The 25,973-nt window shown below is 45.3% G+C and overlaps 1 pseudogene; it reads left to right on the plus strand.

Annotated features, from left to right (window-relative positions):
* The first annotated feature begins 1,521 nt into the window (after positions 1-1,521).
* Positions 1,522-17,498, plus strand: LOC136386979 (histone-lysine N-methyltransferase PRDM9-like; annotated as a pseudogene).
* Positions 17,499-25,973: the final 8,475 nt, after the last annotated feature.

Genomic DNA, 25,973 nt, shown 5'->3' on the forward strand with positions numbered 1-25,973 from the left:
CTCCTGAAAAATATGGAGCTGGCAAATGGTCTATGGTCTGCACACAGGGCTCCCTGATCAGAACAAGTGCAGAGAATGGGGAGTGTGGCTGCACGCACTGGTCGGGCAGCTCTACCCCCAAAAAGCACAAAGCTAGCAAAACCTTGTGGCCCAGTGTGGAGTGAGGGGGGCAATGCTGTGCATGTACACAGGGCTGCCAAGCCCCGAGAAAGTGAAGAATGAACAAATTAAGGGTATGTGTGGTCTCAGGCTACCCCACCAGGACAAAGGGTGGATCTAACAGGGGGGTGAGATACAAGAAAGCAATCAGGTAACCCAGCGCAGACCATGCTCTGACAACAGATAATTAAAACAGGACACGCAGAGCACACACCATGCAGCCCCTTTTACACCAGGCAGCCCTGCCCAGAATAAAAGGACAAGGAGGCTCACACACTCCAGGTGGCCCATTCAGAACCCACTCCTTCAGGCCAGGTGACAGACAGGCACTGCATGCACCTCCCCACAACTACAACCGGCAGGCTGAAACTATTCAACACACAATGTAACAAAGACAACTTTTTCAAGATTGGGCGAGATGACTATTCCATTCAACTCAAAGGAACAAAAACAGACAGTCAAACAAAATGTGGAGACAGAAGAATATACCCCAAATGAAGGAACAAGGAAAAAACTCCAGAGAAATATCCTAGTGAAATGGAAATGGTTAATCGGACAGATAAAGACTTCCAAGCAAACAGTCATAACGATGTTCAATAAACTTGAGAGTAGAATAGAGGAACTCAAGAGAGTGCTTGAACAACAAGAAAATGTAATAATCTTATCCGGCTTGAGCGCGGATTCACCGTTTTGAGCGCGGGATCATAGACATGATCCCATAGTCGCTGGCTGAGCCCAAAGGTCACTGGCTTAAAGCCCAAATTGCTGGCTTGAGCAAAGGAGTCACTGACTTGGCTGGAGTCCCCAGTCTGGCCCGTCCTTGCATCCCTGGGGCTAGTCCTACGTGCACCCCGTGGGCCAAGCAGTCAGCCTCAGCGGCATCTCCCAGGCAGGCATGTCGGGGCTAAGCCTGCAGGGTGGACGCGGATGGGATCCCGTGGGGCGGCGTGGAGGGAGCGGCGGGGAGGGCGTGGGCTGCGCTGCAGATGAGCACAGGGCGGCAGGCAAGGCGGGGGGCGGACCCAGCGGGGCAACGAGCGGTTCCTTCCAGCCGCTGCGTGCGGTCACGTGGCCGCGTTTCTCCCCCTCCCCCCCCCGCCCCCACAGGCCCCCGGCGCCTTCAGGGACATCCGCGCCTACATCTCCCCGCCGGGTGTCTGCCATGGTTGACTGGGAGAAGGCGCGCAGCCCCAACGTGGAGAAAAACCTGGACGCGCTGCTGCGCAAAGGAGACGGCGCCCGGGCGGGAATCGCGGGCTGCATGAGGGCGGGCTAAGTGTCAGGACTGCTCATACAAGCACTTTGCTTTTGGGACCACGATTTTGTTTCTCCCCAGGGCTCGGCGCCCATCGGCCTGCTTTCATGGTTCACCGATGGCAGGCCACCAGACCCCCGGCGGATGACACTGAGGACTCGCATGAAGAATGGACTCGGAGGCAGCGAGGTGAGGGGATGCAGGCACGCGCTGTCCATTTGAAATTGACCCAGGGTCAGGTCCCCAGCCTCTAAACAGATAACAAGGGACAGAGCTTGCATTTAGCAAACAAGCGAGATGCATATAGTGCATTGTGAAGTAAGGGGGGATTTGTTACACTGCTTCCCTGTGTAAATAATTACATATGTTTATAGATGTGTTAATGAGCAGGAACGGTATAAAAGTATAAAAGCACATAAGAAATAACTCATTCAGAACACTTCTCATCACAAGAGGAGGATGAAGGTCTGGCCAGTGAGCAGTGCTCCAGGACAGGGCTCCCTGGGCAGTGCCGGCTGTAGCATCCACCGGGGTACAAAACCGATGTCGGAGACTTTCAGGAATTTAGATGGAAAATTTATTGGCCAAGCTTTTAACCTGTGCAGGGGCGGACTCTCGGGTGTCTCAGGGACACTATACTCTTAAAAAGTCGCAGATGAGAGCCGCGCCCAAACGCTTACAAACTAGGTCTTATATAGGCTGAGCAAGCAAGCAGTTTCCAAAAGCAGACTTGGCTATTAGCTATTGGTGGGGGGAGAAGTCACATGGCATAGTAACATAGGGCAGGCAGTGGAAAAGTTTTAAAACTGTTAAAACTGTTACAAATCTAGATAAACAGGATTTGGGGGCTGGGTCAGCTCTAAGTTCCTTGTTCCTTATGCAACCTCTCATGCAACCTTCAGGGTAAGGCGGGTCCCTACATTCCCCCCTTTTTCTTAGACATGAGTTAAACCTTTGACTCGTTTTCTTCCCCTGCTAGGAGCGTGTAAGGCTGAGAAAGAACCATGAGCTTAACAACTTCTATTCTTTTTTTGATGAAACCTAAAACCTTGTTTAGGATTATTGGTCCAATAAAATATTAGAGTCCTTATTCCTTGGAGAAGGTGACCTTGAGAGGCTGATCGGGGTCCCGTCGCACTCGCCATGTCCTATTATTCTCTCCTGGTTCCTGGGCCTGCTTCACATGGGATAGGTGGATCCAGTAGGGCTTCTCAGCAATTCTAACAGCAGAAGGTGTGCTGAGCAATACCTGGAATGGCCCTTGCCACCTTGGCTCGAGGTTTCCCCTGCGATGATTAAGGATCCATACCCATTGTCCAGGCTCTGGTGGAGGTTCTCGGGTGCTGCTTTCTTGGGCTGCTCCTCTTTCCCTCCTTAGTTCTCGCACTTCCTCTCAGATCTGCTGTAATGCCTGTAGGGACTTGAGGAAATTATGATTAGATACCTCTATTTTTTCTCTAGTAAGCTGGGGAACTAATGGAGTAGGTTGTCCAAACATGAGCTTATAGGGAGTCCACTTGTTGACATATGGGGTACTTCTGAACCGGAACAAGGCGAAGGGGAGTAACTCTACCCAGTTCTTGCCGGTCTCCTCCTTTAACTTGATTAAGGTTTCTTTTAGGGTCCTATTCATTCTTTCTACTTGCCCAGAACTCTGAGGCCTGTAAATGCAATGTAATTTCCAGTTAATTCCTAACCTTTTAGCTAATTCCTGAGAGATTTTAGAAATGAAGGCTGGTCCATTATCAGACCCTACGGCTATGGGAATTCCATATCTAGGGATGATCTCTCTTAGTAGGATCTTGCAAACCATGGAAGCAATTTCACCTTTAGTGGGAAAGGTTTCTGTCCATCCTGTAAAAGTGTCTATTAGCAAAAGTAGATACTTAAATCCTGCCTTTCCTGGAGTCATTTCTGTGAAATCTATTTCCAATAACTCTCCTGGGCACTTTCCCCTATATCTAACTAAAGGGGGAAGCTTCTTGTTTATAGCATTGACCTTAGCACAAGCCTTACATCTAGAAACTATAGATTGTACTATATTCCTAATCTGAGGTCCCCTATAGTACTTCTTAATTAGTTGTTCCATCTTATTTTGCCCTAAGTGGGAACTTGTGTGGATTTCCTTTGCAATTTCTCCTATTATTCCTTGGGGTAGGTAGAGTCTGGTGTCAGGAAGTTCTATCCACCCCTGCTTATTTCTTTTACCCCCTAATTGCTTTCCTTCCTGCTCTTCTTCAGGAGTATATTTAGGGTCTGGAGGCAGTAAGGGTTGAGGCAAGAGTGGAAGAATGTCTGCAGTCCCTTCTTCCACAGCTTCTCTAGCAGCGATGTCAGCAAAACGGTTTCCTTGAACAATTGGAGAGTCCCCTTTTTGATGTTCTTTGCAATGAATTATGGCTACTTTAGAGGGAAGCCAAATGGCATCAAGCAGGGCTAAGATCTCAGTCTTATTCTTAATTTCCTTTCCCCCTGCCATTAGCATGCTTCTTTCTTTGTAAATGGCACCATTAATGTGAGCAGTGGCAAAGGCGTATCTGCTGTCCGTGTAAATGTTGGCCACTTTGCCCTCAGCTATCTGGAGGGCCTGTGTAAGTCCAATTAACTCTGCTCACTGTGCAGACGTACCTTTTGGTAATGCCTTCTGCCATAAGACACTGTCCTGGGTAGTTACGGCTGCTCCTGCATATCTTTGTCCATCTCGGACATAACTGCTTCCATCAGTGAACAGCGTGAGGACTGCCTTCTCATAGGCCTGGTCCTGAAGGTCGGTCTGGCCCCTGTGACAGTGTCCAATATCTGTCTGCAGTCTTGGACCACTGATGGGTCTGGCAACGGTAGCAAGGTGGCAGGATTTAAGGCTGCCGTGTTCAAGAAATGCACTGCCGGGGGATTCAATAACTGTGCTTGGTATTGCATCAGTCGTGCATTGGAGAGCCAGCTATCAGGTGGGGTATGCAGCACTTGTTCTAGATAGTGCTCTCAAATAACCTGGATGTCCTGACCCAATGTCAGCTTGTTGGCCTCCTTAACTAGGATTGAGGTAGCAGCAAGTGCCCTCAAACAGGTTGGCCAGCCAGACGCTATGGGGTCTAGCTTCCTGGATAGGTATGCTACAGGCCTCTTCCATGGCCCAAGCTCTTGGCTGAGGATTCCCAAGGCTACCCCTCCCTTTTCAGCAATGTACAACTGGAAAGGTTTGGCCATATCTGGTAGCGCCAATGCCAGGGCAGCTACTAGGGCTTCCTTCAGTGCCTGGAAAACCTTCCTTTCCTTGTCTGTCCAAATAAACTGTTCTTCTTTGCCCCATGTTAATTCATGGAGGGGCCTGGCCAACTCTGCAAATCCTAATATCCAGAGTCTGCAATATCCTACTGCACCCAGAAATTCCCGCACTTGCCTTTTGTTAGTGGGTTTTGGGATCTGCAACACAGTTTGAATTTTTTGGCTGGATAATGTCCTTTGTCCCCCTTGTAAGTTATACCCCAAGTAACCTACAGTTTGGGTGACAATCTGGGCCTTCTTGGCAGAGACTCGATATCCCATCTGCTGGAGATCCTGGAGTAGATCCAAGGTGGCCGTCCTGCATTGCTCTTCTTTGGCTACAGCGATGAGGATGTCATCCACATACTGTAGCAGTACAACTGATGGGTGGTCAGCTCTGAACCCCTGCAAGTCTTTGCTCAGAGCTTCAATAAAGATAGTGAGAGAATTCTTGAACCCTTGGGGAAGCCTGGTCGAAGTATACTGTCCCACTAGTCCATTTTCTGGATCATTCCATTCAAAAGCAAATATGTCTTGGCTTCTGGGGGCTAGTGGGATGCAGAAGAAAGCATCCTTCAAGTCCAATACTGAATAATATGTATGCGTAGGGGGCAATGAGCTCAACAGGGTATAGGGGTTTGACACTGTGGGGTGTATAGTCTCTACCCAGGCATTGAGTTCCCGCAGGTCTTATACCGGGCGATAGACCTGGGTCCCAGGTTTTTGAACCGGTAACAAAGGCGTGTTCCAGGCAGACTGACACTCCCGGAGGATGCCTCCTACTAAAAGCCACTTTAAATGTTGTGCTATACAGTGCTTGGCCCGCGCTGGAACGGGATATTGCTTCACCCGCACAGGGCTAGCGGTGCTTAACAGCTGCACTATAACAGGTGGCTGATGGGTGGCTAGGCCTGGCGGGTTGGCTTCAGCCCACACTCCGGGTACCTTTTGCCTTAGTTCCTCTGGGACCCCGATAGATTTATCCTTACCTCCCTGGAGGGCCGCTATCAGGTATTCTTCTGATATGGGCATCGTTACCTCTAGGCTTCCTTTTTCCCGGCCACTGTCTTCTTGTTTGAAGGTGATCGTGGCATGAAGCTTCTGTAAGAGGTCTTGACCCAGGAGTGGGTAAGGACAATCTGGAATGACTAGAAATGAGTGGGTGATGGTGCCGCGGCCTAGATCAGTGATCCTAGCAGTGGCCCGTGGGTAGGATACTGCTTTTCCTGTTACCCCGACTACCTACGTGGTTTCTTTTTGTATTTTTTCTTGTGGACTCTTTAAGACTGAATATGTCGCTCCCGTGTCGACCAGGAAGCTAGTAGGCTTTCCTTCGACTGTTAAGGTGACCATGGGCTCCTGGGAGCCAACAGGGATAGAGCCCTGGCCCCGTCAGTCCAATTGGAGCAGTACCTGTGATTCCTGGTTGGGCCTTTCAGCCCGCCGTTTAGGGCAGTCCTTCTTCCAGTGTCCCTTCTCTTTGCAGTATGCACACTGGTCCTTGTCTAGTTGCCTCTGCGGTGGGCCTCTCCCCTTACCTTGATGTTGCTGCCCTTCTTTTCCCTTTCTTTCAGAGCTGTTAGCAGCAAGGAGGATTTTGACAGCCGCTTTTTCTAATTCCGCGGCATCCCTATTTACATATACTTTCTGAGCTATTTCTAACAGCTTACTTCTATTTTCTCCTTCAAATCCCTCTAACTTTTGAAGCTTCTTCCTAATGTCTGATGCTGCTTGTGTCACAAAAGCTATATTCACTAACCTGAGATTTTCTTCAGCTTCTGGATCTATAGGGGTATAAACCCAGTAGGCGTCCATTAGCCACTCTAAAAGTGCGGCAGGGGACTCTTCTGGTCACTGGATAACCTCACTTACCTTACTAAAATTAGTAGGCTTCCTGGCTGCTGCCTTCAGTCCCCGCAGTAGAGCCCGGCGATACTGAGAGAGTGCCTCCCTTTCCTGCTAACATTGGGGTCCCAGTTTGGTGGTTGTCTAGGGAGGACATCCCTTATTTCCCTCTCTGTTCCCCCATCCTCTAGGAAAGCCTTTTCCGCTTCCTGGCTTATGCGGTTTCTTTTCTCTGTGGTGAACAAAGTCTGCAAAAGCTGTTGACAATCATCCCATGTCGGTTGATGGGTTCTAAAAACAGTCTCAAGTAAGGAGATTAATCCTTGAGGTTTTTCTGAGAATGAGGGATTTTGGTGCTTCCAATTATAGAGGTCACTAGTGGAGAAAGGCACATAAATCATACGAGAGGGGGCCCTTGGGCTGGCTTCTAGTGATGGGGGTGCTTCCTTAAACGGCAAAATGGCGGTGGCTCCTGCCTGAGGAGGAGCCAAAATGGCAGCGGATCCCGCCTGAGGAGGAGGAGCCGAATAGCTTGTCCCTCCTCGGGTGTGTGGTGGACTCAAAAATCTATTTTCTTCCTGCTGTGTGGAATCAGGTTCGTCCTGTCTCTGATAGGGAGGAGGGAAGTTTACTGGGTCTAAGGGATCCTCAGCAAGACAGGGTAAATTCTAGATGACTGTACATTAGACTGCTTTGGGGTGTTGGTTCTCTCTTTTACTTCCTTGCTGCTTTTCCTTGTTTTCTGGTTACTTGCGGTAACACATATTGCCCCTCTCTCTCTCTTGCCCTTTTTTAGATACCTTCTGATATACCCAGGCTTCTCAGTAGCAATATCAACCCCCACATATCAATATATAATTGTTGGTCCAGGTGGGGCACCTGGTAGATAATAGCTCGAACAGCAAACACTATAGGGAGATCAAAAGTTCCCTCAGTGGGCCATCCTACGTTGAAGGCGGACAATTCTAACTGACTTAGGTTCCGCAGGGTCTCTCAGTCTGGAGGTGGTGCCCCGTACCCTTGTGCTCTTTTCTGAAAATCAGAGAAACTGTTTAGCAGGCACTCTAGTGGAGAACCGGGTACAGACTCTTGTTGTCCCATTTTTTGGTTCTCAATTTGAATCCTCTTTTCTGCTTTCTCAATAAAAACCCACACAAGAACAACAATACTAAAAAAATATATAAACAGACTTAAACACACCCAAGCAAGTTTTTCATTCAGATTTCTTCCTCTCACCTGTCTTACATTTGACTCAGGCATTCACACACAGCCAAACCGCAGCTCAGTGCAGAAATTCCTAATGTTACCGGTCACCTTTTTACTGATACAGATAACTCAGGGAGCAGTGTCCTGCCCTTTCCCCTGAGTGCCTGGGTGGGTCTCTGACAGCATCCTGTCTACCGCCACAGGGTGCAAATGCTCCGGAGCCAGAAACAGACTACATGGGATCCCCAGCAAAACTTACCCAGCTTGAGCTGTTCTTCTGGACTCTGACCAAAGGTCCCACTGAAGGGGAACCCGGACAAGCCCCCAAAATGTAGCATCCACCGGGGTACAAAACAGATGTCGGAGACTTTCAGGAATTTAGATGGAAAATTTATTGGCCAAGCTTTTAACCTGTGCAGGGGCGGACTCTCAGGTGTCTCAGGGACACTATACTCTTAAAAAGTCGCAGATGAGAGCTGCGCCCAAACGCTTACAAACTAGGTCTTATATAGGCTGAGCAAGCAAGCAGTTTCCAAAAGCAGACTTGGCTATTAGCTATTGGCAGGGGGAGAAGTCACATGGCATAGTAACATAGGGCAGGCAGTGGAAAAGAATTTTTTTTATTTTTTTTAATTTTATTTTATTTTTTTTAATTTAATTTTTTTTAGTTTATTCATTTTTAGAGAGAAGAGAGAGAGGAGAGAGAGAGACTGGGGGGGAGGAGCTGGAAGCATCAACTCCCATATGTGCCTTGACCAGGCAAGCCCAGGGTTTTGAACCAGCAACCTCAGCATTTCCAGGTCGATCCTTTATCCACTGCGCCACCACAGGTCAGGCCGGAAAAGTTTTAAAACTGTTACAAATCTAGATAAACAGGATTTGGGGGCTGGGTCAGCTCTAAGTTCCTTGTTCCTTATGCAACCTCTCATGCAACCTTCAGGGTAAGGTGGGTCCCTACACAGGCCACATTGCAGATGGGAAAGGATTAATCATGGTGATTAAGGCACCTGGGGTTATGAGCCAGGGTAGGGACCATTGTATCAGGCCCTGTGTCAGCCATCTCTTCAGTGCCTCTGGTTTTATAAGGGTGTGGTCAGTAAGGTCCTTCTGCTTTCATGGTCTAGCATTGAAACATAGATGAAGCACAGATGTGATCTCAAGCTTGACCCAATGGTTTCTGTGGTCCACAGAATCTGATGATTAAGGAAGGGCAAGAACAGCCAAATCTGTAAAGGTGAAAGGATAAGAAGAAAAGCAGGCAAGGTGGTCACTGTACCATTAGACTGTACAAGGCTACTCTGAAACAAGAAGATGGAAAGGAACCCTGGCCAAGTTGCTTAATTCGTTAGAGAGTCATCCCCATACACCAATGTTCTGGGTTTGATGTCCAGTCAGGGCCCATATAAGAATAAACCATTTGAGCCTGACCAGGTGGTAGCACAGAGGATAGAGCATCAATCTGGGATGATGAGAACCCAGGTTCCAAACCCCAAGATTGTGGCTTGAGGATGGGTTCACCAGCTTGAGTGTGGGGTCGCTGGCTAGAGCATGGGATCATAGATGTGACCCCATGGTCACTGGCTTGAAGCCCAACTTGCTGGCTTGAGCCCAAGGTTGCAGGTTTGAGCAAGGGGTCACTGACTGAGCTGGAGTCCCCTGGTCAAGGCATGTATGAGAAAGCAATCAATGAACAACTAAGGTACCGCAGGTATAAGTTGATGCTTCTCATCTCTCTCCCTTCCTGTCTGTCTCTCTAGCTAAATGAAAAGAAAAAAGAAAGAATAATTAACCACTAAATGCATAAATGAGTGGAACAACAAATCAATGTTTCTCTCTCACTCTCTTCCCTCCTCTCTCTCTAAAATCAATAAATAATTTAATTTATTGATTTTAGAGAGAAGAGTGAGAAAGAGAGAATGGGGAGGCAGACAAGAGCAGGAAGCATCAACTTGTAGTAGTTGCTTCTTATATGTGTCTTGACCAGGCAATCCTGGGGTTACAAACTGGTGACCTCAGTATTCCAGGTCATGGCTGTATCCACTGTGCCACCACAGGTCGGGTAGACAGAAAAGAGAAAGTTTTATGTTAAAGAAATGGATTTTCTGTCCACTTAAGTGACCTTTATTATATTTTTGACATGATCATGTTTTTTTCTTTTTCTTTTTTATTTTAGTGAGAGATAAAGAGGGAAGGACAGACAGGAATAGACTGGCTAAAATGGAGAGAGATAAGAAGCATCAATTCTTCATTGCAGCTCCTTAGTTGTTCATTAATTACTTTCTCATATGTGCCTTGACTGGGAGGCTACAACACAGTAAGTGACCCCTTGCTCAAGCCAGCTACCTTGGACATGAGCCATCGACCATGGGGTCATGCCTATGATCCCATGCTCAAGCCGGTGACCCTGTGCTCAAGCTGGTGAGCATGCACTCAAGCCGGATTAGCCTGCACTGAAGCCAGCAGCCTAAGGGTTTCAAACTTGGGTCCTCAGCATCACAGTTCATCCTGGAAAAGCAAGACCCTCTGGACAACACTTTAGATGAAAATTGGATAAGAGAAAATCATTTGTAGATTTCAGTTCCTCTGAGTTTTCTAGAAAGGCTAATAAGTATGGCCTAGGTATGTGGGGTGGACTTTGGATAGGCCTGGATTTAAGCTCTACTAAACTAAGAGTAAATTTAGCACTGGAGCTTTGGGCAAATCTTACAAATTCTCTGAGCTCTTGAATGCTAATTTGTAAGGGGAAGATATGTGCATATATTCTTTGATAGTATTCAATTCAATTTACTTATTTGTGTATATATTTATTTATTTTTTAGATAAGAGGAGGGGAGATAGTGAGGCTGACTCTCATATGCACCCTTACCAGGATCTACCGGCAACCCTAATTCTCGAGTACTGAGCTGGTTTTTAGCACCTCAGGGTGATGTGCTCTAGCTAACAGAGCCATCCTTAGCACCCAGGGCCAATGCCCGAACCAATTGAGCCACTGACTGCAGGAAAGGAAGAGAGACAGAAGAGGGAGAGGGAGGGGTGGAGAAAGAGATGGTCACTTTTCCTATGTAGCCTGACCAGAATCAAACCCGGGACATACACTGAGCCAATGCTCTATACTGGCTAGGCCTTAAATTCAATGTAAAAGAACTGACACACATTGTCCAATAAATACATCTCTGATAATAGCAACCATATGCTGCTGGTGTTGTATACCTGCCTTTACTAAATGCCTTACAGATACTGTGTCCCTAATAAATATTTTATGAATAACTAAATTTTGGGAAATTAAATCTCACAATGGGAAGATCTAGAAACAAAAATTGAATTGGCCATCTGTAGTCAGTGTAGAGGCTTACTATTATAGAGGCTCTCTGAACCAATAGTTGACAAAAGAAAATACCAGAGTATGTAGAAGGACAGGTGATAATTTGATGGAAGGAAATTGTGTGTTTTCTGACAAAATAGGGACTAACACTCCTAACTCCACCAAACTCACTCTTCTCCAACTTAGAACTCAGGAGAAAGGAGACTGAAGTAAAGATGTATAGCCTACGAGAAAGAAAAGGCCAAGTGTACCAAGAGGTCAGCAGGCCCCAGGATGATAACTACCTCTGTAAGTGACCCTCACAAAGCATGTCATGTCTTCATACAATAATTTCATCTGGTCATTTGCCCCTTAGAGCATTCCGTTCACCTAGAGACTTGCACTACAGAATTGGGTTCAAAGATGTGTGTTCCTGGGCTCTTTCTGAAGCTCTATATGTCCAGAAACATGCACTACACCTTCCCTAATCCCTGTTGCTCTCACCCCCAGATTGTGAGAAGTGTCAGAACTTCTTCATTGACAGTTATGATGTGCATGGGCCCCCTACATTTGTAAAAGACAGTGCAGTGGATAAGGGGCATCGAAACCACGCAGCCCTCACTCTGCCCCCTGGGTTGAGAATTGGACCATCAGGCATCCCTGAAGCTGGTCTTGGAGTGTGGAACAAGGCATCTGCTCTGCCAGTGGGTCTGCACTTTGGCCCTTATAAGGGCCAGATCACAGAAGATGAAGAGGCAGGCAACAACAGATACTCCTGGCAGGTGAGAAGTATTTACCTCTTCCCCTATCTTGTGGCTTCCCACTTCCCTCCCATAGCTTGTTGGGACCTGCCATTCTACATGCTAGGACATGGATGGAGAAAATAGCTCTGGGTACTGAGTGGACTCTGCAGACCATAGAGTTCCTGTTGAGGATCACAGGTTAAGTGGAAGCAAAGTGGTACAGACACAAAGGAATGCCTCCTCCCAGCCCTGAATGGACAGGTCAACTCAGATGTGATGAATAAGGAAAGTATCATGTGGTCATGAGTGGCAATGCATGCAAGCTGAAAGAGTTTTGTTGATAGTAGGGTAAAATAATTTCTCTATTACTTCCTCAACCAAAAAAAACCTTTATTTTTTCTTCCTGAAATGCAGATCACCAAAGGGAGAAACTGCTAAATGCATGTGAATGGGAAAGATGAATCCTGCACCAACTGGATGAGGTAAGGCCAAGAAGTTTCTGGGAGTCACGAGAACAGTCATCCCTCTCAGGCCCATACATCTTTCCTTCTCATCATGCCTCCCTCAGCAGTCTCCCTCAATCCTCTGTTCCTCTTTTTTCTCCATTTGGTGCTCTTTCAAAGCAAGAGGTATTTAGAGAAAAAAGGGAATAAAAATATAGCATATGTTCTCAAAATATAAATCTCTATGCTAGACAAAATTTAGGCACTAGAAAAAAACTTTGAGGGTCTGAATTACACTTTAATTGATCTAATGAACATTATTTAAGCCCTTCCTATATTCCAGTTTAGATGCAGGTATTCATTACCTAAGCAGATCACATAACCCATCTTCTTATGGAGGATTAATTGCAGACACAGTGTAACAATTTATATTACAAATATTTAACTATAAATTTTTTTTGAGAAGTTCACAGTGCTAGCATACTTAAACCAAGGATAGCCTAAACCAGTGGTCAGCAAACTTCAGCTCATGAGCCACATGCAACTCTTTGGTCCCTTGAATGTGGCTCTTCCACAAAATACCATGTGCAGGCACTACCTCAATAAGGAATGTACCTACCTATATAGTATAAGTTTAAAAAAATTTGGCTCTTAAAAGAAATTTCAATCATTGTAGTGTTAATATTTGGCTCTGTTGAATAATGAGATTGCTGACCACTGGCCTATACCTCTGAGGGCAGCAAATATCCCAGCCTCCCTTCTAACTAGAACTGAGATCTGAAGCCTGCAGAGCAATGATCATGGGGCAGTTGCCTGAGAGGATCTTTTATCAGGGGCTAGAAAATGTGAATAAGCTATTATTGTTCTTTAAGATTTTGCTAAGACAAAGAGACCTCCAAGTCCTGGCAGGTTGGTTCAGTGGTAGAGCATCAGCCTGGCCTGTGGAAGTCCAGAGTTTGATTCCCAGCCAGGGCACACAGAAGCACCCATCTGCTCCACTCTTCCCCCTCTCCTCTATCTCTGTCTCTTTCTTCCCCTCCCCAGCCAAAGCTCCATTAGAGCAAAGTTGACCCCAGCTCTGAGGATGGCTCCATGGCCTCCACCTCAGGCACTAGAATGGTTTTGGTTACAGCAGAGCAGTGCCCCAGATGGGCAGATCATCGCCCCCTGGTGGGCATGCCGGGTGGATCCTGGTAAGGCGCATGCAGGAGTCTGTCTATTTTTCCACTTCTCACTTCTGGGGGTGGGAGAGACCTCCAGGTTTTTATGGGAACCTGGTTGAAGCTACCTAAATAAAATGTGAGGAGAATGGAGAAAGGCCTCTCAAGAAAAGATGGACTTGGTCTGAGTATTGAATGATGTGAACTAATCTAGACACACAATCCAACATCAAGTAGCAAGTTCTGTGATATAAACAGGACCTGAGCTAGTTTAGAGAAGCTAGAGTTCACTGTGTTTAATGGCCAATCTGGGTTAAGGTTACATCTGCAATTGGCTTTGGAAAATGGTATTAGGCAGGATGAGCACCGTAGGCAGGACATCGACATTGGAAGTCATATGACATTGTGACATGCTCAGACATTGGAGAGAAGGTTCTCCGGGAGCACTGTGAATGTCAGCGACATCAGAGCCCGAGTGTCATGTGCAGAGCTGGACATGGATCTGAGAGGTTGTAAGAACTCATCGCCTCTGGGTTTCTTTTCTTTCATCTGCCTCAATCCCAGGTATGTGAACTGTGCCCGGGATGATGAAGAGCAGAACCTGGTGGACTTTCAGTATCATGGGCAGATTTTCTACCGAACCTGCCAGGTCATCAGGCCAGACTGTGAGCTGCTAGTCTGGCATGATGACGAGTATGGCCAGAAGCTGGGCATCAAGTGCAGCAGCAAGTGGAAGAGAGAGCTGACAGCAGCTGGATGTGGGCACAACTGTTCTTCAAAATGGAAAGAAAAGAGAGAACTCACCTTAGAAATTTTCATGGTACACTCTAAAGTCAGTAAGATTTCAAATCAGATGCTTCAGAAATGAAGAATTCATTTCATATGCCTTTGATTCTTAGGAAAAATCTTTTTATTTTTTACTTTGGATTTAATTTTTTATGTGAGAGGAGTGGAGATAGACAGATTCCTTCATGTGCCCCAACCAGTATCCACCCAGCCACCCCAGTATGAAGACCATGCTCAGACTAACCGAGCTATCCTCAGTGCTGGAGGTCAACACTTGAACCAACTGAGTTATCTTGCTGATGCTCAAACCAATTGAGGCACTGGCTCTAGCAGGGGAAGAAAGAGAGAAGGGAGAGAGGGAGGGGAAGAGAAACAGATAGTCACTTCTCATTTGTGCCTTACCGAGGATTGAACCTGGAACTTCCACATGCCAGGCCAACACTCTGTCCACTGAGAAACTGTCCAGGGCCTGTTTTCTGAGGGCCACTCCTGTATAGCATACAGGGTAAGAGCAGAGGTCAGATAGATGCCCAGCAGCCTGGAAATGCAGTGCTGTGATCCAAGCTGAGACACTGGGGACCTTCCTGAGTGAGGTGGGACAATGGTGTTATTTTCAGCTACAGGGAGACTTATTCTCTTATTTGCTTTGTTAATTTTTGTAAAATACACTTCAGTGGGGAATCCTCTCAGAGATTACTTCATCTCCAAGTGAGAGAGGATGGTGGATTACCTAGAGAGAAATAGGAGTCAGGCATGTAAGAAGTATGGTTGGGGGCCCTGGCTGGTTAGTCAGTTACAGCATCATCCTGTAATACCAAGATTGAGCCTGGTTCAGGGCACATATGAGAAATGACCAATGACTGCATGCCTAGGTAGAAAAATGAATAAATGCCTTTATCTCTCTCTCTCTCTCTCTCTCTCTCTCTCCTTTTTCTTTTTCTTCTTTTATTTCTTCTTCGTCCACCTCTCTGTCTCTCTAAAATCAATCAATTTTTAAAAAGTATGTTCAGCGAAATATTTTGAAACAGGACTTCCCATTGTATATGAAATGGGCTGACACTAAATGAAATCAAGTATGAATATTTGGTGTGAGGCTTGAGAAAGGACATATTTTCAGTTTATCATCTATGGGAAACTATGAGGGAATCAGTTCCTAATTAGGGCCAGTGGTCTTTCTAAACAACTGTGTTAAAATCTACATGTACATAAGAAAGGTAAGCATTGTTCCACCCATACAAGGGGTGAAACAGCCCCCTGATGCTACTTGACAGTCCCTCATCTGGTAATATGTACAAAGGACCCTTGATATGGGCTTTCTGGATTTCTAAAGAAGATACAGTACATAAAAATTAAAAGATAAAACAGACTATAAAGAAAAAAACCCAGACTATAAAGAATCAGTTTGTGGAAGAGAGAAATTATACTGTCAAACACGTAAGAATGACTCATGGGAGATGTCTTAACATCAGACAAAACATATGACCCATGCAGCCTTATCAACCTCTATCCTGACCGAAATTTACTCTTTCAGCGGAACCAAAGCCAGAGATACACCCGTGTCCTTCCTGCTCTCTCGTCTTCTCCAGTCAGAAATTCCTCACCCAACACGTGGGACCCAGTCACCCCCCTCAGATTTTCCCAGGAACATCAACAAGAAAACTGCTCCAATCAGAGGATTCCTGCCTAGAGGATCCAAGTATGCAGCAGCAACATACTTATACACACAACTGGGATGACAAAGCTGAAGGTCAAGGGGTCAAAGAAAAGTCCAGCCTTTTGCTTAAAAGGACCAAGCAGAGGAGGATTTCAAGGGCCTTTTTCAAACCTTGTAAAGGACACATGGGAAGCTCTAGTGAACAAGAGAGAATGATATAAGAAGTGTCCAGCACAGGCCAGGAAGTAAATTCAGTGGACACAGGCAAAGTATCTATGGGAGTAGGAATGTCAAGAATTGTAGCTGTCAAGTATGGAGAGTGTGGGCAAGGCTTTGAAGATAAGTCACATATTCTCAGACAACACAGGGCACACTCAGAGGAGAGGCCTTATGTTTGCAGTGAGTGTGAGCGAGGCTTTACACGGAAGTCAAACCTCCTCAAACACCAGAGGACACACTCAGGGGAGAAGCCCTATATTAGTAGGGAGTGTGAACAAGGCTTTACACAGAAGGCAGATCTCCTCATACAGCAGGGTACACAATCAGGGGAAAAGCCCTATATTTGCATTGAGTGTGAGCGAGGTTTTGCATGGAAGGCAGATCTCCTCATACACCAGAGAACACACTGAGGGGAGAAGCCCTATGTTTGCAGTGCATGTGAGCGAGGCTTTATATGGAAGTCCCATCTCCTCATACACCAGAGGACACACTCAGGGGAGAAGCCCTATGTTTGCAGGGAGTGTGAACGAGGCTTTGCATGGAAGTCACATCTCCTCATACACCAGAGGACACACTCAGGGGAGAAACCCTATGTTTGCAGGGAGTGTGAACGAGGCTTTGTACGGAAGTCAGATCTCCTCATACACCAGAGGACACACTCAGGGCAGAAGCCCTATGTTTGCAGGGAGTGTGAACGAGGCTTTGCACAAAAGTCACATCTCCTCATACACCAGAGGACACACTCAAGGGAGAAATCATATTTTTGCAGGGTGTGTGAGCGAGGCTTTGCATGGAAGTCACATCTCCTCATACACCAGAGGACACATTCAAGGGAGAAACCCTATGTTTGCAGGGAGTGTGAACGAGGCTTTGCATGGAAGTCTCATCTCCTCATACACCAGAGGACACACTCAGGGGAGAAACCTTATGTTTGCAGGGTGTGTGAGCAAGGTTTTGCACAGAAGGCACATCTCCTCATACACCAGAGGACACACTCAGGGGAGAAACCCTATGTTTGCAGGGTGTGTGAGCAAGGCTTTGCACGGAAGTCACATCTCCTCATACACCAGAGGACACACTCAGGGGAGAAACCCTATGTTTGCAGGGTGTGTGAGCGAGGTTTTCAACGGAAGTCACATCTCCTCATACACCAGAGGACACATTCAGGGGAGAAACCCTATGTTTGCAGGGAGTGTGAACGAGGCTTTGCACGGAAGTCACATCTCCTCATACACCAGAGGACACACTCAGGGGAGAAACCTTATGTTTGCAGGGTGTGTGAGCGAGGTTTTGCACAGAAGTCAAATCTCCTCATACACCAGAGGACACACTCAGGGGAAAAGCCCTATGTTTGCAGGGAGTGTGAGCAAGGTTTTGCACAGAAGTCACATCTCAGACACCAGAGAAAACACTCAGGGGAGAAGCCTTATGTTTGCAAAGAGTGTAGTGAGTTATTAGCATAAAATTGCATCTCCACGGCCATAGCTTTTACATGGGTCATATCCCGCCTCTGAAGAGACTTCAGAAGGAGTTTACTGACCACTTCTCTCCCAAGAGTGTAATTAATACAAAAGTAACTCATTAAACAAATTCTTCACTTTCATAACAAGAGATGAGCTAGACAAACAGTTCCTTAAGTGCTATGGGAATGTCAACACCAATCTCCTCCATGGTTCTCCAAGCCTCCTGTTCTAATAAATCTTATCTTCATAAAACTTTGAAGCTCACATACCTCATTTCCCCTGTCACTGGAACCAGAGTTCCAGGAGAGCCACAGAGAACTCACACTGTCATGCATAGAAACTCAGCAACTGGAAATGTGGAAGTCTGAAGTCAATCTACTTAGCTTACTGCCCAGGGAGAGAGATTTGAGACAGACTCACCAGGAAAGGAATTTCCTTGACTCCCAGGAAGTGGAGCCTTTTCTCCTAGTAAGCTCACAACCCTCCTCCCTGGGCTTCTCTTGGCTCCTGTCATGATTTCCTCTGACCTCTGTGTCGCAGTGGTGCAAACCAGGGAAGAACATGTGCATGTGCATGTCTATGTACCTGGCTCAGTCTGGGCACCTGGTCTCCCTCACTCTCTCTTCACTGGCCTCTACAGGGTGAGCATCTCATGGTGCATACCACATGGACTCCAGATCATTCAGTATTTGCTTTGAATCTCAGCTCTGCCCTCACCAGCTGTGCGACCTAAGGCAAGATTCTCAACTTCCATTTTTCTGTATTTTAATCTATAAAATGAGAATGGTGACTGACCAGGCAGTGGTGCAGTGCATAGAGCCCTAAACTGGAATTCAGAGGACCCAGGTTAAAAACCCCAAGGTTGCCAGCTTGAGCACAGGCTCACCAGCTTGATTGAGTGTGGGGTTGGAGGCTTCAGTGTGGAATCATAGATATGACCCCAGGATCACTGGCTTGAGCCTAAGGTTGCTGGATTAAGCAAGAGGTCATTCACTGTGCTGTAGCCTCCTGGTCAAGGCACATATGATAGCAATGAACAACTAAGGAGCCCTAACAAAGAATTGATGCTTCTCATCTTTCTCCCTTCATGTCTTTCCCTATCTGTTCCTCTCTCTATCTCTCTTGCAAAAAAAAAAAAAGGAAAAAATTGCTTCTTTCTCTGCACTATCTAAAATGAATTAAATTTAAAAAAGACTGGACTTGCCTGATCAAGGCACATATGAAAGTTGATGCTTTCTACTCCCACCTTCTCCCTCCCTCCCTCTCTACACTGTCTAAAGTAATTTTTTTTTGTATTTTTCTGAGGTTGGAAATGGGGAGGCAGTCAGACAGACTCCCACAAGTGCCGGTCCAGGATCCACCAGGCACGCCCACCAGGGGGCGATGCTCCACCCATATGGGGCACCGCTCTGTTGCAACCAGAGACATTCTAGCACCTGAGGCATAGGCCATGGAGCCATCCTCAGTGCCTGGGCCAACTTTGCTCCAATGGAGCCTTGGCTGCAGGAGGGGAAGAGAGAGACAGAGAGGAAGGAGAGGGGAAGGGTGGGAAAGCAGATGGGTGCTTCTCCTGTGTGCCCTGGCTGGGAATCAAACCCAGTACTCCTGCACAGTAGGCCGACACTCTACCACTGAGCCAACCGGCCATGGCCTAAAATAATTTTTTTTAAGGAGAGTCCTTTTATTTTTTTATTTTTTATTCATTTTTATTAGAGAGAGAGGAGAGAGAGAGAGAAAAGATATAGAGAGAACAGAGGGAGGAGCAGGAAGCATCAACTCCCATATGTGCCTTGACCAGGCAAGCCCGGGGTTTTGAACCAGCAACCTCAGCATTCCAGGTCAATGCTTTACCCAGTGTGCCACCACAGGTCAGGCTGGCCTAAAATAAATTTTAAAAAATAAATAAAATATAAATTGCTACACTGTCAGTCTGTAGGAATAGAGATCTTCATCCCAAACATTTAGAGTCATTTTGGCTCAAATGAGATCCTAAAATCTCCCAGTTTTCATGTTTCTTATGTTGATGAGACCAAGCACCTAACCTTGTAAAAATAAGCTCTGCCTGATGTATCATTAAGAAATGACACAATAAGACTAGAATAATACTACTCTCACACCTATTAGAACTGCTAAACTCCAAATATGACAGCACCAATGTTTGCATGCATTCACTGTTTAATTCTTAGAGGTCCCCTGACTGAGGATCAAGCCTACAACCTTGGTGTATCAGAATGATGCTCTAACTAACTGAGCTACCTGGTGAGGGCATAACCCTGGGTTTCATCCAACTCTCATTTAGGGATAGAAAATAACATTTCAGAACCAATATAGTAACACACACAAAAAAAATACAGAGCTAGAAAATATAACTAAGGAGGGAGGGGCATGCCCCCTCTTCCCTGAGAAGGAAGAAACAAGAAGAATGCAAGAGAAGGGAGCCTACAGGGGTAACTGAGTCAGGCAGTTTTAGATTAACTACTTCCTATAGTTTTCTGAAAGGGTGCCTGGGGCCACTTGCTACACAAAGCAAAGAAAATAAAACTTATCTGAAAACCACTTCCCTTTTTCATTTCTCAAAAGCTTTTAAGAAACAGTGTTTACATACCTTAATTGAAAAAATTCCAACACATCCTCTGAATCTACCTAAGCACACCCTCCCATCCTGGAGTCATGAGAGTGACATGTACCTCTAGACAAAGGAGTCACAAGCCCCTTGCATTAAAACCTCTATTCTGTAAAAGGTATATAAGATGTAAGAAATCTAACTTCGGGGAGTACATGTTTGGTTGCCTCTTTTGCAGTCACACTGCTCTGCCAGCTAAATAAATGCTACTTCCTTCATCAAGCTATCTGAGCGTTTTTGTCCTCCTTTTGTTCCTGCCATCCAACAACTGACATATAATGCACTGTACCCACCCCTGTTCCTCCTGACCACCACTGATGTGTTGTTCTCAAGATGCACCCGACCTAACAGCAAAGACACATTGAAAAGGGTCCATACTGCACTATAAAGGAAGTGACAACAAACTTCAAAAGGTTGAAATTACGTAACCCATGTTTCTTCCTCTTGTGACACTTAACCTTGAAATCATTAGTAACGCCTGACCAGGCAGTGGCGCAGTGGAAAGAGCGTCGGACTGGGATGCAGAGGACCCAGGTTTGAGACCCCGAGGTCGCCAGCTTGAGCACGGGCTCATCTGGTTTGAGCAAAAGCCCACCAGCTTGAACCCAAGGTCACTGGCTCCACGGTCAAGGCACATATGAGAAAGCAATCAATGAACAACTAAGGTGTTGCAATGCACAATGAAAAACTAATGATTGATGCTTCTCATCTCTCTCAATTCCTGTCTGTTTGTCCCTATCTATCCCTCTCTCTGATTCATTCTGTCTCCCTAAAAAAAAAAAAAAAAAATCATTAGTAACAAATAAGCCAGGAAGTCCTTATACTTACACTTATAAAATACAATTTTAAATAACCTGTAACATAAATTGCAATTAGAATTCTAAAATAATTTCATCAGCTGAAAGATAATAATTTTAAAAAACCTATAGTTCCCTGACCAGATGGCTCAGTGCATGGAGTGTCCTCCTTGTGTGCCAAGGTTGTGGATTTTGTCACAGGTCTCAGCACCTAAGAGGAGTGACCAAGAAGTACATAACTAAATGGAACAACTAATTGAAAAAAAATGATTTTATGCTTCCCTATTTCTCTCAAATCAATGTAGAAAAAATGTAAAAATCAAATGGAAAAAGCTGAGAAATACCTGCAACATGCCTAGTGCATTTCCCTCAACAGAAAGGCAGAAAATAGGAAAAGAAAAACAAAGTAAAAATTCCAGATATCTCTTCAGACCATGTTCCTATTTTTCACCTAGAAAAGATTTCCTTTTTTTACCATCAACAATCTAATTCTGCACCTCACAGTGTTTCCCACCCATTACTGCCTCCCATGGTGCCTCTACTACAAATGGAGCCATTTCCTTTTCACTTCCCCAAAACCCATGACTGGCAGTGCCTTAAAGAAACTCCTCCCAAACCTGAACCAGAGGGCTAAGAGGATGATGGACCTCTCAGAACACAATGGATTTTTCTACTGTGTTATCAAACCTACGAATATTGGAGCCTCCTATCAGATTTGACTAAATGGAACCTTGAGAATCTTTTCTGGAGCAGGTATTGCGAGTTTTATAGAATAGAATCTCCCATTTGCTTTGCTCTCTTTCTCATCCATATCTACCTTCCTGCCAACATGAACACAACAATCATTACTGAACAGACACCAGAGTCCTTAGACAGAATCAGGGCCTCATGGACCCTAGATGACTTAAACTGAGCACTGGACCAACCCCCAAACCAAAAAGGGGACTTGGCACCAAACACCTAACACTGGTCTACAGACCCAACCAAGATTAGGACACACCCATGCCAGAGACTGACATGGTACCTTGGACACCAGAGTCCATACATCATGTCCTAGAACTGGAGCTGCTCATGGGCCCCACACTGGAACTCGGATATGAGGTTAAATGCAACAGGACCCCAGGTGCACAGCAGAATACAGATTCAACAACAAACCCTGGAGACAGGCTCCTGGTCTGTAAACAAGACCCCATAACTGAACTTCAGACATGGAGCCAAACAACAGACCTCACTTGCTAAATGACTGATGCAGGAGCTGAACCTGATACAATGCAAACACAGCCAGGACTCCATAAAGGACATCTCATGACTCCCTAAGTCCAAGCAGCGAGCTTCAAAATATATTTCACTACCAATGTAAATGTAGAATAGAGAAACATCACTAGCAGCCCTACCACATTCTACCAAACCCTATAAAAATAAACCAAGTAACTGACAGAGGGAACAGAAATAAAGCTTACCTTTAGCTGATACTTGTTCATGATCTCAGCTGCAGGACTCTCCAGGATTTAATTTCCCAGCCATTCATGTCACATGCCTGAATCTTCAACACTGTGGGGAATGAAATAAATATATGTCCTTATACTTTGAAAATTCTAGCAGCTGGACTAATAATCAAGTAAAATAATAAGATGAACAAGGAATATTCTATGTATAATAAAGGCTCAAGGGGAACTGATATTCCCAAGAATACCAGACAATGGGGTTACACTGGGTGTATAGAACACTTCAAAAAACTGAATAACAGAATCTAAGATTTTTTGAAAAAAATTATTGATTGATTTTAGAGAAAAGAGAAGAGATAGAAAGGGGGAAGGAGCAGGAAGCATCACCTCTGAGGAGTTGCCTCTAACATGTGCTTTGACCCAGCAAGCCTCGAGTTTCAAACTGGCAACCTCAGCATTCCAAATCAATGCTCTATCCCCTGCACCACCACAACTCAGACCAGAATCTTATATTCACAAAGGTGACATGGATAACATGCAGCTAATTTGAGAACAAGTGACACATCTTACAGATTACTTTTTGTTGGAAAACCCCAAAACCTATTAAACAAAAGAAATAAGGTAAAGGGGTCAACAAGCTGCTCCTTGCAGTCTTGATGTCTAACACTAAGGTGATTGTACTTAAGTTCTCTTCTGAAACTGGCATGTGCACAAGGTGACAGAGAGGCACATTTCAAACATATTTACAGAGACCACAAAGCAACAGAAAGTAACCTTCAAAAAGCTTCATGGTTTGAAAGAATACAAAGTGCGTGTCTTGCTTTCATGGCCATAAACCTAAAAACTATTAATAAGAGGGACCTACGAGCTCCTTATGGTTTAAGGCATGGGTCGAGAACCTATGGCTCACGAGCCAGATGTGGATCTTTTGATGGCTGCTTCACGCTCACAGACAAATCTTTAATTAAAAAAGTAATAGCGTTAAAAATATAAAACATTCTCATGTATTATAATTCATTCATTTCTTCCTGCTCATGTTCATGTTTGCAGGTGGCTGGAGCCAATCACAGCTGTCCTCCAGGACAACACCAAATTTTTATTGGATATTGTGTAATGTACATGGGTTGTTGTATGGCTCTCACAGAATTACATTTTAAAATATGTGGCGTTCATGGCTTTGTCAGCCAAAAAGGTTCTCGACCCCTGGTTTAAGGTATAAATGACATTTTCTAAATAACCCTCCAAATGCATCACAATTGGAAATATAAAATAACTTCAATTGAATGATAATTAAAATACTACAGTATAAAAAAATGCTATGTGGCACTGGCCATGTAGCTAAGTACAGATACCATTTTCCCATTGCCAAGGGAAAATGTGTGAGCCCCATTGTCGGCACCTAAAAGGAGCAACCAATGAGCACCTAACAAAAAAAACAACGAAGTGGAGCAATGAGTGAATGCTTCTTTCTCTCTGTCTCAAATGAATGGATAAACTTGGAAAACAAATGAAAAGTGGAGTGATGATCCACAGTGTGGCCACTGTGTTTCCCTCAGCAGGAAGGCAGAAAAAAATGACAAGCACAAAGCCCAGATCTCTGTTAGGACCAAGTTTCTATTCTTCAGCTGAGAAGGACAACCTCTCTTGACCATAAACACTCTGAATTCTGAACCTCAGTGTTTTCCATCCATTCTTTACTCCCATGGTGCCTCTCCTACAATGGAACTTTTTCCCTCTTCCTTCCCCTCTCACCTGGCCGGCAGTGCCTTAAGGAAACTCCTCCCAAACCTGAGCCAGAGGGCAGAGGGGACAATGGACTTCTCAGGACATAATGGATTCCTCAAAAGTGCCATCAAGCCTATAAATACTGAAGCCTTTTATCAGATAAGACTAAATGGAACCTTGAGGCTTTTCCCTAGAACACATATTCCATTTTTTGTTTGTTTTATATTGTTTGTTTTTGTTTGTATGCTTCTGAAGTGAGAAATGGGGAGGCAGACAGACTCCCACATACGACTGACTGGGATCCACCCAACAAGGCCACTAGGGGGCGATGCTCTGCTCATCTGGGGTGTTGCTCCATTGCAACTAGAGACAACCTCAGCACCCAGGCCAATTTGCTCTTTCAATAGGAGGCAGAATTTACATACCACCTTGCATTGATTGTAGATCTTCCCCCTTCCTGGAATCTTGAGGGTAAAATACCTCTAGGCTAGTGAAGGAAGTTAAACCCTGAAAGATTTGTAAACATCTTAGATTGTGTTACCTTGAAAGTCTTTTTTTTTTAACAGAGACAGAGAGAGAGTCAGAGAGAAGGATAGATAGGAACAGACAGGCAGGAACAGAGAGAGATGAGAAGCATCAATCATTAGTTTTTCATTGTGACTTCTTAGTTGTTCATTGATTGCTTTCTCATATATGCCTTGACTGTGGGGCTACAGCAGAATGAGAAACCCCTTGCTCGAGCCAGCGACCTTGGGTCCAAGCTGGTTAGCTTTGCTCAAACCAGATGAGCCCACACTCAAACTGGCGACCTCGGGTTCTCAAACCTGGGTCCTCCGCATTTCAGTGTGACACTGTATCCACTGTGCCACCACCTGGTCAGGCATCTTGAAAGTCTTAATGTTTCTCTGAATCTCCTAAACAAATGTTGTCATCCTATGCCATGATGTCATGCTCTTTCCTGCCTGTTTGTGATCAAGGGTATATAAGCAGTCCCTGAACTATTTTTGGGACTGCACAATTTGGACCTGATGCCCCGTGTCAGCCATATGTGGCCGGCATATTTAATAAATCTCCTCTTCTAATAAAACTCTTCAAAATTCATCTTGACTGGGTGTTTCTCTACATGAACTCGATAAAATGAGGTACAATGCTTTTCAGAATCTGAAGTGCGATACCTCATAACATATGGGGCTCATTTGGAATCCGGTATTTTGTGTCACTGGATAGAGACACCCCCAATTGGCTGGTCTCTCTGAGAAGCTGCCTGGCCCCACTTGAATCTCATGGAGAGGCACACCACCTGGGACTTTCCAGGGCTCCTGGTCTTCCTGTGGGGTCTGGACAGTTCTATAGTAGATGCCTTCCAGTTCCCAAATTTGACAATTTGGATAATTCAGCAGAGATATCAAGGAGGTAAGCAAAGCAACGTTTTTTGCTTTATGTTCTAGCTTTCCTTTGAATACTTGCTTTCGCTTCTCGTTTTAGAACTGGTACTGGTATGGGACTAGATGTAGGTAAAGTAGACTTGTGACTTACTAATTTGTAACTCCACTGCATAGGTAAGAGAGATCTTCTGTTTTGCTAATTTGAAACACTGATAGCCTGTAGTGATAGATATGTGTATTCCAAACTGCCCTCTTGATGTTCCACTTATCTGTCAGACCTCACCCTTACTGGACTATCACCCCTGAGACAGAGGAATTCCAAAAGGCTGACAAGCCACCCCAAGGAGGGGCTCTGGACATACCAGGACTTTTGATTCAACACCCACATGCTCAAAATTCTTCTTGACCCCATATAATTTGTCCCCCTAGCTTGTACTGGTGCACTTCTCTTGGAGAAGTGCCCCAGCAGGTCTTTCTCCTCTAATAAAGAGTGCACACCT

Source organism: Saccopteryx leptura, unplaced genomic scaffold (genome assembly GCF_036850995.1).
Source record: "Saccopteryx leptura isolate mSacLep1 unplaced genomic scaffold, mSacLep1_pri_phased_curated manual_scaffold_33, whole genome shotgun sequence".
NCBI lineage: Eukaryota > Metazoa > Chordata > Mammalia > Chiroptera > Emballonuridae > Saccopteryx > Saccopteryx leptura.